The sequence below is a fragment of the Cyanistes caeruleus genome, chromosome 14, assembly GCF_971803275.1.
Source record: "Cyanistes caeruleus chromosome 14, bCyaCae1.hap1.1, whole genome shotgun sequence".
Classification (NCBI taxonomy): Eukaryota; Metazoa; Chordata; class Aves; order Passeriformes; family Paridae; genus Cyanistes; species Cyanistes caeruleus.
Window position 1 is genome coordinate 18,680,037 of NC_141714.1, and position 16,174 is coordinate 18,696,210.

Sequence of the window (16,174 nt, forward strand, 5' to 3'; positions counted from 1 at the left end):
ACATCAATTATTTTTATGTTCTCAGAGCAATTATAAGTTATTATTATCCTTTTATGAATTTATGAAATATACTGACATTTACAATTTATATTCATGGGACAACATGAAGGCACCTGCAATCACCTTGAGCAGGTTTGTTTAAATCCACAGTGAGGATGGTGCTGAAGAGCACAGCTCAAAAAACTGAAGAGAGTTTAAATTTTTCTCTAACTTTTCTCACCAGTTCATTTCCCTTGAAGCAAGAACTGAAATACAGAATTACATCATGTTCTCCACACCAACTGAACTTTATTAAGCATTAATACTGTATTACAGTATTATTATATTACTATTGTAATACATACTTATGGAAAAATACTCCCACAGCATCTCAGCTGATACTTGTCATTGCCTTACCATGGTGAAGGCTTAGTACTTCAGAAATAAAAACATTCCACTGGCTTAGACCTTCAATAAAATACTATTTTTATGCTGCTCTATAAATTATTTTGTACTCTTGCTTAAAATAATGATAACTATGCCCAGACAGTTTGTGTACACAAAGTAAGATTTTTTTAAAAACCCAACATATTTTATCTACTCTTAGAGTCTATGCTAAAAATTAATATATCATTTCTGGGAGCTCTGCTCGCTAGAACTGGCAGATGCTCCATGGAAAATTGCCATTAACAATTAACACATAATGAAGAATCAACCTGCTGGGGCACCTGGGATAAATTTCATTTTTTCAATGCATTATTATTCCACTTGAGTGAGATAATAGATTATAATTTTAGAGAAAGTGACATATGGAACGTTTATGAGACTTTGCAAAAATCATTTGAGGCCCTTAGCTTGTAACATTTATCACACTTGGAGGGGAGGGGAAGGAGTTTGACAGGGAGATTTTGGTGGGCCAATTTTCTTAACAGAAGATTGAAAGACTTTTATCTCAAAGCCTCTTCAGCTGTGAAGTCAAAATTCCAGCTCATGTCTGGAAAAACTATTAGATCTGAGGAGATGCTCTTGTTCTTCAACTTCCTCCCTCCAGTGCAAAGACTTCCTCTTGCAGTAATCTATATATATCTATCTATATCTATATCTATATCAGCTATATCTATATGTATATCTATATGTATATCTATATGTATATCTATATGTATATGTATATCTATATCTATATGTATATCTATATCTATATCTATCTATATCTATCTATATGTATATGTATATGTATATCTATATCTAATCTATATCTATATCTACATCTATATCTAATATATCTGTATCTATATGTATATCTATATGTATATGTATATGTATATCTATATCTATATCTATCTATATCTAATCTATATCTATATCATCTATATCTATATGTATATCTATATCTATATGTATATCTATATGTATATCTATATCTGTATCTATCATCTATATCGATATCTGTATCTATCATCTAAATCTATATATCTATGTATGTAAGTAATATATATTTATATATAATATATATAAAATACGTAGATATTATATATACATTTTTAATATCTATATGTGTATATATATATGTGTGTGTGTGTGTGTGTGTGTGTGTGTGTAACGTCCCAAAACTTCTGGAGAGAGAAATTACCATTCCAAACGCCAATCACAATTATTTTGAAAAATATCAGAGAAAAAAAACAAACTATTAATTTCCAAGGGCACAGAACCATCTCTAGCAGATATTCTACAACATCTAGGAAGGCTAAGGACAAACTGTGAAGATTTGACAGTTTGTAGATTTTTCTGTCTGCTTATTAGGCACAGTGAGTTTGATCTAAATGAGTTTTCTGTATTCTCCCTTTATTTTTCTGCCTATAATCTCTCTTACTCACACATAATTCACACATGAAAAGAAAAAGCTAACAAAAGAAAGAAATGTTAAATCATTGTTCTGCTTTAAATTCTCAATTCCCTGAGTGGTTCCCAACCCACAAGTGCTTCTTTATTCCTTTCATTCCAATTACCATTTAACCATCAAACAAAATAACCAGCAAAGGAAATAAGTTATGCAATATATGGCATTCCCCTGGAAATATTAAGTAGTTTTTACAATAGGTTATTTGACAATGCTGAGAAACAGATAGAAGCAATTAACATCAAATTGTTACTTTCCTCCAAAGGAAAATATTTGTTTAATTCCACCATTGAAATGAAAAGAGGAATTTAATTACAACAGTGTTTTATAACTGCCTGTCCAGACTAACAAAAGCACAGCCATATCTCTCTGGAGTCCTATTCAATATTAATGTGGAATGTAGGTGAGTCAGTGGAAGAACATCACAGGATGTCACTTTGCTCACATGCCATAAAAATACCAGCACACAGGAATCTCAGCTCTGTAAACTCTGACCACTGATTTTTAAATAAACACATAACCATCAGAGGATAAGCAAATTGAAATAGCCATTTCCCCATCTTTTATATTTGAGCTGTAATTCTGTATACACTTGGTCTGCAAGAGCCCACACTGCACTTTTCCATCCTCTGTTTCCAGCTGTGAATTAAGAATTACCCCAAACAAGATTTTCACCAAGACAAGGCTGGAAAACCAGGACTATTACCAATAACCCTTGAAAAACATGGCAGCAAGAACAGGAAACTCTTGTTGCAGTCTGCAGTGAATAAGAAATAGCTGCTCAAAGTCTTCAAACACGATCTGATGCTTAAAGGAAAGCACACAGAAACCCTGAGCTCAGTTTGAGCCTCAGAGACAACTCTGGGCTGTGGGGCTTGAGCACCTGTGACAGTGACAATGGACAAAATCTGGCAGCACAGTACCTTTTAAAACAAAATTAAAATTAGGAACAGTAACACCACAGGTGTGACAGTAGCTAGTCCTCCCCTTCTCACTTTCTGTTTTGATCCTGCTGTCATTTATTTGTATTTACAGAAAGTAGCTAATTAATTCAGAGTGCACGTTCATTGTGGGGCTGCATTTCCTCACACGCTGAATAACAACACAGAGACAGGGTGGGAGAACTACAAAGGGAGAAAAACCAAACAGAAATAGGTTATGAATCTTAAAATTCTTGTGTAGTGAGAGAACAAAGAACGAAAGTTGATTTAATGTAAGGAATGGGATTTCTACAGACAATTCAGAACCACAACATTCACAAAGGTGTCTTTCAGCGAGAGTAGCGGAGTATTCATCCCAGGGCGTGATAAATCCAACTCTTATTGTACTTCAAAATTTGACTGAAACCAGCAGCTTATCACTATTAGATAATATAACACAGGAAAAAAACCAGGAACACATTAAAGAGCAGGTTCAGTTATAACTGCAGCTGCTTCCTGTAAGTTCCATCTTTTGAACAATAAAATTATTGGGCAATTAAAAGCAATTGCCACTTCTGTTTTCCTACTGATAAACATTATAAAAGCCCCAGAACCACTGCTTTTTCCTGTTTATGGGAGAGCTCATCATCATCACCATCCAGCAAACTGCTCTGCGTGGCTCACCCTGGATTTGCAACGTGAGCTAAAAAAAGGAGCTGCAATGAGATCATTTGGGTAAAGAGCAAATAATCCACAGTGCCACAACCCCCCTGCCCCACCGAGCAGGCTCACAACACACTCGTGGGGTGTGCTTGCAGTGAGGCCTCCTGGCAAATTCCAGTGCCAAATTCAGTGAATGCTGCAAGTGAAACTGCTCCTGGAACGGTGCACAGCTGGGCAAAGCTCTCACTTCCCAAAAAACACTTTGGGGTCTGGAGTTTTTGGGGTTTTTTTTATAATCTTCAGATATACTGTTCAATTTACCTTGCCTTTATGGAGAGAACTGTAACCAGGCACTCTGCTGGCTCTGTGAGGCCCCAGGCATCAGCTCAGCATCCTCCCCTGAGCTCTCCAGCCTGGAGCTCTGCTTCAGCTCAGGGGCTGCTCCCTAAGGACCACTTGGCTCTCAGCTTGTGGCTGGAGTGGGGCTGAGGGCCCTGGGGGCTCAGCCTGTCCCAGGTACAGCAGCTGCAATCAGGGATGCAGGGATGCAGGGATGCAGGGAAGCAGGGATGCAGGGATGCAGGGATGCAGGGATGCAGGGAAGCAGGGATGCAGGGATGCAGGGATGCAGGGAAGCAGGGATGCAGGGATGCAGGGATGCAGGGATGCAGGGAAGCAGGGATGCAGGGATGCAGGGATGCAGGGATGCAGGGATGGAGGGATGCAGGGATGCAGGGATGCAGGGAAGCAGGGAAGCAGGGGTGCAGGGATGCAGGGATGCAGGGATGCAGGGATGCAGGGGTGCAGGGATGCAGGGATGCAGGGATGCAGGGAAGCAGGGATGCAGGGATGCAGGGATGCAGGGAAGCAGGGAAGCAGGGATGCAGGGATGCAGGGATGCAGGGATGCAGGGAAGCAGGGAAGCAGGGATGCAGGGATGCAGGAGCAGCCCCAGGCTGTCCCAGGTACCAGCAGCTGCAGTGCCAGGGATGCAGGAGCAACCCCTGAGGAGTTGCATGCTGCACACACGGATCTGTGTCCACGTTCTAACTCACAGAATTGCAGCCTGAGCACTCAGAGGAGAACAGGACAAGGCTTTAGATCCTGTTTGTGCATGAGGAGTGAATGTGAGGGTGTAGAGCTGCTCAGAGATGTGTGCACCTACTACAGACCCGTGTCCAGCCTCACCCACAGCATCTCCATCAGGGAGTAATTAAGTTCAGCTTCTTTGTTTTAACATATTTACTTGTGCCATAACACTTCCTGCCCTTTAAAGCAAATACAATTTGCAAGAAGTTCTGAACTTCTATGCATAAATTATTTGTTATTATACAGGTTCAAAATGCTTGTGCTGAAATGGAACAGGGCAGGATTTTCACAGTCCAGCTGGAATCTGTGTGATTTACCTGAGAGAAGTTTCAGTGATCAGCTGTCATCAGCTCGGTGACAAAACCTCCTCACCAGCCATAGGCTCCAATTGAGGGTTTGTGTTGCATTTTGTCACCTGCAGTGGGATGACAGGTAATGCAAAATTTATTAGTACTAGACAAAAATAGCGAATATTTGGATAAAAGTTTCAGGGTGTATGGCATAGAAAAGATTTGCTTTCTCCTTCCATTTCAGGTTGTAATGAATATTTAAAATTTTTGTCAACATTTTCAACCGGTAGTCTGAAGACTGTGCACTATTGAAACTTAAAAATGATGGAAAATACAAAGCAGAGGTAGTGCAGGATGATAGGACTCTCCTCTGATCATGGTAAATTCAGTGACCAATTGATTGATTGAGATAAATGATGAACAAAAGCAAACAAAATAGTTCGAAATGAGAGATAACTGATCACAAAAAAATCAAATAAATCCCACTTTTGGGGAAATTTCTAGTGGAGTGGCATTTGCAGCTATTTATGTCAAGTGATCCACTGAAAATTTCAAAGCTCTTTACCCTCTGCTCTAACACCAAACTTTGATGTTCAGTACACAAAATAAATGGAGTATTCACACCTTGCAACAAAAGAAAGATTTTCTCTAAGAGCCTTGACAGCTAAATATTTGTAGAACACCTTGAAAACGAAAAGAAATAGGAAATATAAGAAAAGATTCCTCTGAGCCATGCTACAAGGAGTTCCTTCTGCACTTCATTACTCCCAGCAGGAATATGGGGTGGGATGGGCTGGCACCCAGCACCAACAGGCTGAAGCAGTTTCCTTTCAGCATCACCACAGGGAAAAGAGCCTGAAAACCTCTCCAGGCTCCCAGGTCACTTCTGCTTCGTGTTTCCCACCTGCTTCTGCAGGAACTGCACTTTTCAGCTCAGTGCAGGGCTCGGCTGTACACACACTCCTGAAACATCAAAAATCCTCTGCAACTCCAGCTCCAAACTTCACAAATCTGAGCAGACAGGCACAGAGGGACTATCAGAGGTGTCTGACCAACATTAGAAAGGATGTAAAACAAAACAATGCTGGAGTGTGAAGTGCACATCCTAGGGTGACCAGAGGCCCCAGAAGCGACTGATTTCTGGACACAAAGAAACATTCCTGCTGTATTTCCCATTTCAAAGCTGCAGCTCTTATCTTCATTTACAGCTATTCGGCTAAAACAGACCAGAGAAGTGTTGTAGGAGTAAAAACCACCGAATGCTCCAGCCATTTCACAAGCAACATTTAATTTTACTGTGTTACCGTGTTAAGCTGAGCAATGGAAGCAGACACAATCAAATGCTCGTTGTATTTAAAGAGCTCCAAAAAGATCAATTATCTTTATATGGATAAGGAGCTGCTATCGATTTCAACAGTGTTATTCAAATTCCATTTAAGCAATGAATTGCTCTGCTATTTTATCAGCAAGAGGGATGGATTACAGTGCTGCAACCCAATCCTTAACACTGCTCCAGCAAGCACAGACCAGTGGCTTCTCTAAACCAGGGAAACCTCTCGGACATCGATCTTTCTAATGGAATGGAGCAAGAAACAGATTTCTTTGCCAGCACTCCTGCAAAGATTCTGGGCAGAATTAGTGCAGCTCCATAAGGTGCAGGGTGAAAGCTGCTTGGAGATGAATCCAGAGCAGGGGCTGTACCTGGCTGTGGGTCTGGAGATAAAGGAAAATCACTTTCATCCACCTTCCAGGGAAATTCACTGGCGTCCAAAGTGCCTCAAAACAGAAAAAACCCGGATGCCTAATCAAGCCAAGCAAGTCTTTACATATTACCCTGTTGTTGTTCTTCCATATTTTAGTCAATTTAACCTGGTGATTTTCATGGATGCCACGGCTTTTAAACAATTCTGAACCTCTCCACAGTTTGATAAGAACTTAAAGCAAGAGAAAAGAAGTTATTTGTGGTTTGAAAGGAAGGAGTTGGGACTAGAAAGAAATTCTGATGAAAATACAGGAGTGCTTGCAGTATTTCTTTGCCATCTCCTGTCAGCCTGCTTGATTATAGCTCTTTTCTTCAGTCAAAACACAGCTCCACTCCCCAACAGTTGTGTGACTCCAATCAATCCACTTTGTGTTCACCAACACAAAAAAAAAAAAATTAGGTGCAAAATTGGGCTGTAGATTTTTATTGACCTCTACAGAAAACGAAAAATATCAGAACTGATAATACGTAACTTCATCAGAAAAAAAAACTGCAGAGAGAATCCAAGTTTCTAAGATTACCTTGGAAACCTTGATAAAAGAACTACTACAAGAGGAAAACAATTCCCATCTTGCATAGAATACTGCTCTCTAGGGGAAGGGCAGCTAGGAGGCACAACTTAAAACAGATCTAAAACTGATTTTATTAAACTGAAGGGGAGTTTTCGAGTCTGCCCACTTCCAAACTGGAAGCAAAAGCTCCAATCTCCCCCAAAGGCTCTGCTCAGATTGGGAACTGCCCCTGGAGCAGCCAGGCCTGAAGTGAAAATGCAAATTCAGTGGCACAGTGCTCCACGGGGCACAGGGCAGGATTTTGGGTTGCGAACACATTCCTGCTGCCTTTCCTCACAGCTGGGAGGATTTGCTACCCCAGCCACGACCAGCACATTGAAGCACCCCCAAAGGCCCCCACCTGTGAGATTTAACTGGTTTTGCAGGTTTCAATCACAGTTCCAACACGAAGGACGTAATGCTGATGTGCAGTTTGGAAAAATGCAATATTTTCTTGCCTAAGAGTACCCATCCCAGGGAGGAGGCAGCATCCTGCTGCACTCACCTTCAGCTGGAGAAGATTTCCCATTTCCCATTTCCCATTCCCATTTCCCATTTCCCATTTCCATTTCCCATTTCCCATTTCCCATTTCCCATTTCCATTTCCCATTTCCCATTTCCCATTTCCATTTCCCATTTCCCATTTCCATTTCCCATTTCCTATTTCCCATTTCCCATTTCCCATTTCCCATTTCCCATTTCCATTTCCCATGGAAATGCAGTGATTCCTCCAAGCTGCCCTCTCTCCTGAGCCCTCCCTCTCAGACAGCCAGCTGCCACAAGTTCCTATTTTCTTATTTGCTGCCTAATAAATCCATCCTGCGGGGTTTGTAAGTGTCCTGATCCCTGTCCCACCTTGCCTGGGTGCCTGTGAATAACCCTGCTGTCAGCAGCAAACAGCAAGCACGGGATGTGTGCAGAACGTTTGATGTGAGAAATGAAAAATCAATGTAATATGCCCTTACTGGAGGCACCTGCAGATAGCATCCAATAGAATTGATTAAGCCCTACACAACAGATAATAAAGCTAATTAAAACCCAACTGGAATGCCACAGTGCAGCTCCACATTTAAATGCAGTGGGAAAGACAATGGAAGAAGAAATGAAAGGGAAAACTTAGATATGACTGATGGAGGAAAGTATCAATCTACACCTAGATAAAGGTTTATTATTGCCCCCATAAAGTCAAATAACATCCACAGTGTTCGTATTTTTGCTTATCCTGAACACAAAAAGTATAAACTGATATGTTGCAGTATAACTTTGACACATTTTTTTAATTAAATAGCAATCCATGTATTCACGTTATTCTGCTGAGATAGAACAATTTCCTTTTATTCTGCTCCTAGATAATCACAATTTTAAAGATTTAATGATTTGATAATCTTCAAGCAAAGTATCCAAAATAATGTCTGAAAAAAAATGAAAATGTAATAAAATTAGCACCAAGCAAACTTTAATGTGACATTTCCTGCATTCCCTACAAATCTAGAACTCCATTTAGGTGAAAGTTTCTAAATTGACTACATCTACACCCCTGTAGTTAGAAGTGCCACTTTCAAAGGAAGAATGGGATACAGGAACAAAAGCAAGGAAGCAAGGGGGAAAAAAATAAAACCTCTTATTTTAATTGGGTATTGCAGAAGAAACCCTATCCTGAATGTACCTCTAAAAAACAACTAATCCTCAATTTCATTTCTCTTGTCCATTCCTAAAGCTCATTCCCTAAAAGCATAAAGCAAAATCCCATCACAACAATCTAGTTTGCATAGGAGACGAGACTGGGAACGATAAATGCCTCTCATTATCTAGGAAAACTTTCAAAAGAATAAAAAGGTCACAGTTGTTTGTAAGCAGGACAATATTAGACTTCCTCAGAACCGTGTTGGAAAGTTCTGAAAACAGTATTTTTCATTTTGCTCTTCCAGAAGAACTTCAGACAGGAGTAAAGTTTGGTGCGCACCAAAACAAGCTCCAGAGCAGCAGGGGCAAAAGCAGGAGTTGTGTGTGATTCTGCCTGCAGCACCCCGAGCAAACACAGCATCCCCTGACTCCTCCAGGAGCAATCTGCCCCACAAAGGCTGCTGGGTCAGGTTTGTTTGTGGTTTTTATCCCTGGTAGTCTGGGTTGTTCCCACCGAGGGAGCAGAGCAGGCGAGCTCCAGCCCAGCTCTGCTGATGAACGCACGGGTGGAGTCCTGCTCCCAAAGCCAGCAGTGATGGCTTCAGTCCATTCCCCCCAGGACCCTCCTCCTCTCTACCTGGGATCCTCTGTCACGTGCCTGTTAGGCATTATTAACTGGGCCAGAACTTAGCCACAGTTTCAGGAGAATTCAGAATGAATTTCCCACATCCTCACTTTGAGGCGTTCACGCTGGATTTCTGCGCTAGAAGAGTTTCCTGCTTTGACCTGTCCTGGAGAGCTCCAAAGGCAGAGGAGCTGCAGTCCTGCACAGACTGGACACTGGTAACTGGGCCATGAATATTGTGTCTGTGCAGCTGCTGGCTCCTTGCTGTGCTCAGCCCTTTGGTCATCACTTGCCCAGCAGTGACCGTCGTCTCCAGCCCTGCTGAACGCGGCTGGTGGAGCGAGGAACCTCCTCTGCCTCAGTGGAGGACCAGCACTGCCACAGGCCAGAAGGATGCTGGTGTAGAGCACAACACCAGGAAAACCAGAGTGGAAGAGTAACAGGAAAGCGAGCCTGGCCTTGAAAAACTCAAAACCACATTTTTGTTGAGGTCTGGTGCAACTCGTCACACGCACGGTGCGTTAATTTGAGCATAACAGCCAAAGGTCTTTTAAATCAGTTAAAAACTTAGGATAAAATAAACTCTCCTAACAATGAAGAAAAGATTTAAAAAAATAAAAATCCAAAACTACCTCTATTTTTCTTTTGTGCAGAAACTCCACAAGGAAGCAGATAAAACACAGTTCTATATGATGCATCCTTAACTTGTGAAAAGACACAGTGAGTGACAACTCTCCTGTGGTCTCGAGAGCAAGCTGCCTAATGAATAGCAAGAGCTCTTTAATGTTAATGAAAACATCCTGTCTAACTCCTCTTCAGACACCGTCTTTCACTCTGTGACAATCACCTTTTAAGTTGCCACAATTCCCTGCTCTGAAGGAGCAGCTGAGCCTGTCAGCACAGCGCGGGTGCAGTGTCAGAGATTAGCTGAACTGCTCCTCTCGCTGCTAATGGAGTTACCTGTTAAATCCCCACGTGCTGCCTTGTCAAGTTTTTATTAAGCAAGAACATCTTTGGAAGATTCCAGCTACCAAAGGTTTAAAATGAATGGTCTGGGTTTTATTTTATTTTTTTTTTTCATCCTTGTATTAGACAAAATGAAGACTTCCTTTAAAAAAAATCTATCTCACATCTATTTCTAATAAACAGAATTTTCAAGGACTTAGTGGGGTGTTGTGGTGCCATCCAAACATCAGAAGAGCAGATTACAGCTCTCAGTGATTGGATGGAGAATTTCATGTAGAATAACATGCAAAACCAGGAGAAAAGCTCGAGATTTCTCCCTGCCACATGCACATATGTATCAACTCTTACTGACATTTTAGGCATTATGTACAAAAGAAGAAAGCAGCAGACTTCAGATGAATTAACATCCTGTCTTCTTGGTAATGGAGAATAAAGAATCTTAGTTTTGTCGTGTATCTAAAGAATTCATACATTTCTTACTAACTTTAAATCTCTATTAGCCATATGTAGCAAGTCCATCTGTTTCGACTAAATTTGACTACAAAATCTCTCTGTGCATATGATAATTACATATTGATCTAGAATATATTCTTGCATACTCAAATATTCAACTGGAGCTCGTTGGCCAATTTCCTTATGGTAATTAGTGGTTAAAGGAGCTCTGAAAATAATCTCATTGTAACAGAAAGGAATACAGCCTTTTCAGAACATCCAGTTTTGGGTTTTTTAGGGGTTTTTTTGTTGGTTTTTTTTTCCCTGGATTTCAATAAAGGAGTTATCAATGCAGTAAACAGGGAAGAGAATATGAAATTGTGTCTATGGCAACCATATTATAGCTCTACACTTTGTATGTCCCTGGCTTTTCAATAGATTCTTCTATTCACACTCGTTTTTCCTGCAAACGGGTCAGTTAAAACATATCTCAGAATTATTTCACAATTGCTACCAACTACAAGACTGGACCTGTAAATTCTCGTTTAAAAATGAAAGAGTCTTTTCAGGAAGAAAAATGAAAAAAAAAATAATAAAAAAAAAGTCTCTACTGAGCTAATTGCTTCCTAGAAAGCTTCTGCTATTGTTGCTATCTGGCACCAAACTCTGCTACTTGCAGACAATTACTGCAAGAATATTTACAAGAGAATAAGTCCTGTAGGAATAATATATTTTGAGAAGAAAAAAAAAAAATATCCTAAGTTTCTTTCTAATGATATCAATTTAATTTCTAAACTGAATTTGAACAAAACTCCCATGTCTCACCTGGTGGAGGATTGGATTTGTTCCCCATTATCCAGAAAAGAGCTATCAGTTCTATCTGTAATAAAATTGATCTGGTTTGAATTCCAAGAATGAAAAGCTATCTTCAATATCCAGATTTAACACTGCTGATACAGGGAGCTGTTGCATTTAGGCAACATTCAGCACTGTAAGGTAATTTAAAGTATCAGAAATGTCAGTGCTTTTACATATCGTGCTTCCTTCACAAGAGACTTCTCCTTGAGCTCTGAGAATTATGGAAAAAAATCCTTGATATAATAAATAAAACATACTTAAGAAGAAGGAATAAAAGAATACATTGTTTTCACACAATAATTCAGTGGCAAAAGGCTGACAAGCAGCGATAAAAACCCTTTTAACTCATCATAAATGTTTATAAATAAACCTGTTTTCATTGAGTTGCTGATTTATCAAACTCATTTTTCCAGGGAACTTTCTAGAGACCTTGCCAGCGTTTTGTCCACGAGGTGAGCTCTGCACACCCTGCTACTTGTGAACAGCTCACCCCACATCCAGATTTATCCTCACAAAAACATCATAGCCTTTCAGCTAATGATTGTTGGAAGGAAGGGATAGGACATGAATTAATGACTTGATATTAACTTTCAGAGCCCCCTTTTGTATCAGTTTTATCCCTTTAAAAACATGATGCAACTCGTTTTCACATCAGTGTTTTAAAACAAATTGTCTCTTGGCCCCTGAACCATATGAAGAATTAAATCTTTACTGTTAGAAATTCTCCTCAGACTCCTCAATGCCTACTAAAAAATAATGACAGCTAAAACTCTTTTAATACTCACATCCCAATCCCCTGCCTAGCCCTTTCCTCTCCTGGGTATTGTTTTAAGGCATGTTCCTTATCCTGGGGTTCCTCTTCCATCCCTTAATGAGCAGCAGACCGGTCTCAGTGTCCTGGTGGCTGAAGTTTCACAGGACAGAGATCCCAGGCAGGTGTTTGGAAAGCTGAAAGCAGTTGTGTGAGATGGGATGAGAGAGGAAAGTGATCCCCTTGCTCCTGACAGCACAGGCACCAACTCTCTGCAGCATTTATTTTGACTCCCAATGAAAAGACCCTTTTAAGTTGTTGCATCTTTTATTCAGCAACTCATTTTCTGCTCAGCATTAAAAGTCAGTAGGGTGTGAGGATTTGTTCCAAGGCTTGCTGAGATATTACTCACACAAAGGAGCTGCAGATCATTTCTGCTGAGTAAAGCCAGTGGGGATGTTTGAAATTCAAATGCACCTTACCCCCACCCAGCACACAGAGTTGTTTCTTCTCCCTTTTCCTTGTTACTCCTCCCAACACTCTGTTTTGTTCTGTATTTTTCTGCAACTTTTATTCTTTCCACTGTAACTTCTGAAAATAAGAACTGTTTAAAACACTTGAGAGCATCATCTGCATTACTGTTCCCATCTCCAAGAAACCAACGTTCCATTAGAACTGGTTTAAGTTTACACAGCTACTCAACATATTCAGGCAAAAATGTTCAAAAAGGGAAGTTTGTTTGTAAGATGAGCCACTACCATTTTGGATGGTAGATCAGGCCTTTTATACATATATATATATATATAATTATATGCCATCAGAGCTTTTTTCCTTGGTAGATTTATGGCATTTTCTCACAAGTTTACACACTTATGTAGAAACAGCATTATATGAGAAAAGAATGAAGCTTCTCTCTAATGAACATTTATGATACGACCAAACTCTCTGTAAGAGGGTACAAATCCTGAATAATTCACTCCACTACATAGCAAAGAAGCAAATTAAATATGACTTACATCAATTTATTCAATTTATCAATGTTTTAGTCATTAGCCCTCATTCCCTGTCAAGCACAATAATAATGTCAATGTTAACATTCAGATTAGGACCAATTATCCAGGTCCTGTAATGGCCACTGGAAAACACATACTAAGGAAAATTATTAAAATATGGCTCTCTCAGCTCCCTGTTGAGCTGAGCAGAGAACAACCCACACAGGGAAGACATGGAAATTAACTTTTCATTATCTGTAAAGCAAACCTTCAGTGGTTTTTTGATAATATAGACATGCACTGAGTTACCCCACAGCCGAATCTCAGCCTGTGCTGTGTTATCCAACACCCAGCTCTGTTACACACCTCAGCCTCACACCTTCCACCATAACCCTTGGGTTAGTCAAGAAACTGACAGGTGAAATAGAGAAAACAACCCTGGAATGGAGTAGAACTGAATTCTGTCATACAAACCTATATTCTCACTGCTTTTCCACCCTGATTCTCACCTCAGCAATCAATGCATTATATTGCTTTTGTCAGCACCAGAGGACCTTTGAAATTTTGCATTCTCCAGGGAGGTGGGGTATGGGAATGTGTGCCCCAACAAAGACACAGCAGAGCAGAGGAGAGGCACAATGGGATGCAAAAGAGATAGCAGGAAAAGGCCAGGGTGAGTGAAAAGGCACTGAGGCACTGGGTACAGAGTGATTAAAAGTGAGGGGGAAAGGAAGAAGAAACACTGCCTCCAGAGAAAGAGAAAAAACAATTTTAATTAGTATTTCCACCATCCCAAGACAGATTGGAAAAGCTAAACTTGGTAATCACTGAAAACCCATCTGGAACCACCACCAGAATCTACCCCGGGTTCTGTAAGCAAAGCACAGCAAAACCTTCCAGGGACTGTGGGACACCATCAACAATATCCCAGCCCTGCAGTGATCCCTCACTGCCCAAAAATCCAGATCCAAATTCAGTCACTGACTGTCCAAATGTCCAGATCCAAATTCAGTCACTGACTGCCCAAAAACCCAGATCCAAATTCCATCCCTGACTGCCCAAATGTCCAGATCCAAATTCAGTCACTGACTGCCCAAAAACCCAGATCCAAATTCCATCCCTGACTGCCCCAAAGCCCAGACCCAACCCTGCCACCGAGAATAAAGGTTCATTTTTCAGCAGCTCCAGCCTTTGGGAGCAGCAGAGGGAGGGTGTGAGGGCACAGCTGACACCATGAACACGAAGCAGCCACAAACTCAGGCTCTCACCAAAGCTCCTGGCAGGGGAGGGAGATGGGACACTTTGGAGAAGGGCCTGGAGGGACAGGACACAGGGAATGGCAGGGCTGGATGGGATTTTGGGCAGGAATTGTCCCCTGGCAGGGTGGACAGGCCCTGGCACAGCTGTGGCTGTCCCTGGATCCCTGGAGGTGCCCAAGGCCAGGCTGGACATTGGGGCTGGAGCTCCTGGGACAGTGAAGGTGGCCCTGCCATGGCTGGGGTGGAACCAGAGGGGCTCTGGGGTCCCTCCAGCCCAAACCACTCTGGGGTTCTGTGATTTCACAAATGCATCTTCTGCTTGCTCCTTGACAGTCACTCCTGGGGAATTTCAGGGAGGAAACCGAGCTCCTGAAGCATTTCTCAACCCGGGCCTTAGTGCTGGGAAATTCCACGAGAACTGCCATGTGTCATAAGCTTTCCTAAAATACAGATTTTGGTGAAAAAGACGAGAAGTGTGAGTCTATGATTCTTTGTGCACACTGCTGACAGAATGTCAGTGTTCCTTAATGCATTATATTAGGAAAAGTTTCAGTCTGAAGCACAAGCTTTATCAGATAGATGAGCTTAAAAACAACCTTGGAAAATAATCACAAGTTTTATTTTTTTTTTGTGTTGTCTGATCACTAAAAAGCATCTTTAAAAATTTATCTTATAGTGCTGAGATGAAGAAAACATGCCTTCAGTGATATTTGATTGCTCCTTGGTAGATAATTATTTGTTCAAGCAAAATAATCTAAATTTCCTTTGCAATCCTTTGCTGCCATCTCTTGGCAAGGAGATGTTGATAAGAAGTAATTTGTTGACACAAACAAAAAGTAAAAGGAAATGCTTGTCTCCATCCCAGGAAATGCATAAATGGATGTGATTACAGTTGTGTCATTTTGTCCACTGTGCTTTTTTTTCCTCTTGCTGCAGCCTTAGATTTCAAAAAAGGTGAGATAGGTGCCGAAAGTCAACATTGCCAAAATTCCCAAGTTTTGTAAAGCTTAAAGACATTTTCTCAAAAAAGGAGAGAGGAAAAAAAAAAAATCCCACAAGAAAACAACAAAACAAAAACCAAAAAAAATCAGATAAGGGGAAGGGTCATCTTTTCAAGAGACAGAAGAAAGAGGCAGCATTTTTTCCTTTTTTGTACTAAACCTTCATGGTGAGCCTTTGTTCCAATGGGAGTTAGCAACTGTACCTACTGTTTTTTAAAGGTAGCTGGGTGTTTATAAGCCGAATTTTTGTAAGCCCTGTCACTAGAATTGAAAGGACAAGCCCTGGCTGGGCAGCCTGGCAGGTGAATTTACCATTATCATCTTTATTTCACCAATCCTGACCTAAACATCACCTTTTCCACCTTTCTGTTCAGGAAGTGCAGCTCTGAAGGAAGAAGCAGCTAAAGCTCCACAGCAGAAGCGAGTGCCACGGCTCCAGTCTGCTCACAGGTGGGGAGGGGGCTCTCAGGAGGATTCAGGAGCCTCGTGCTCACAGCAGGAACGCAGCCAGAACCT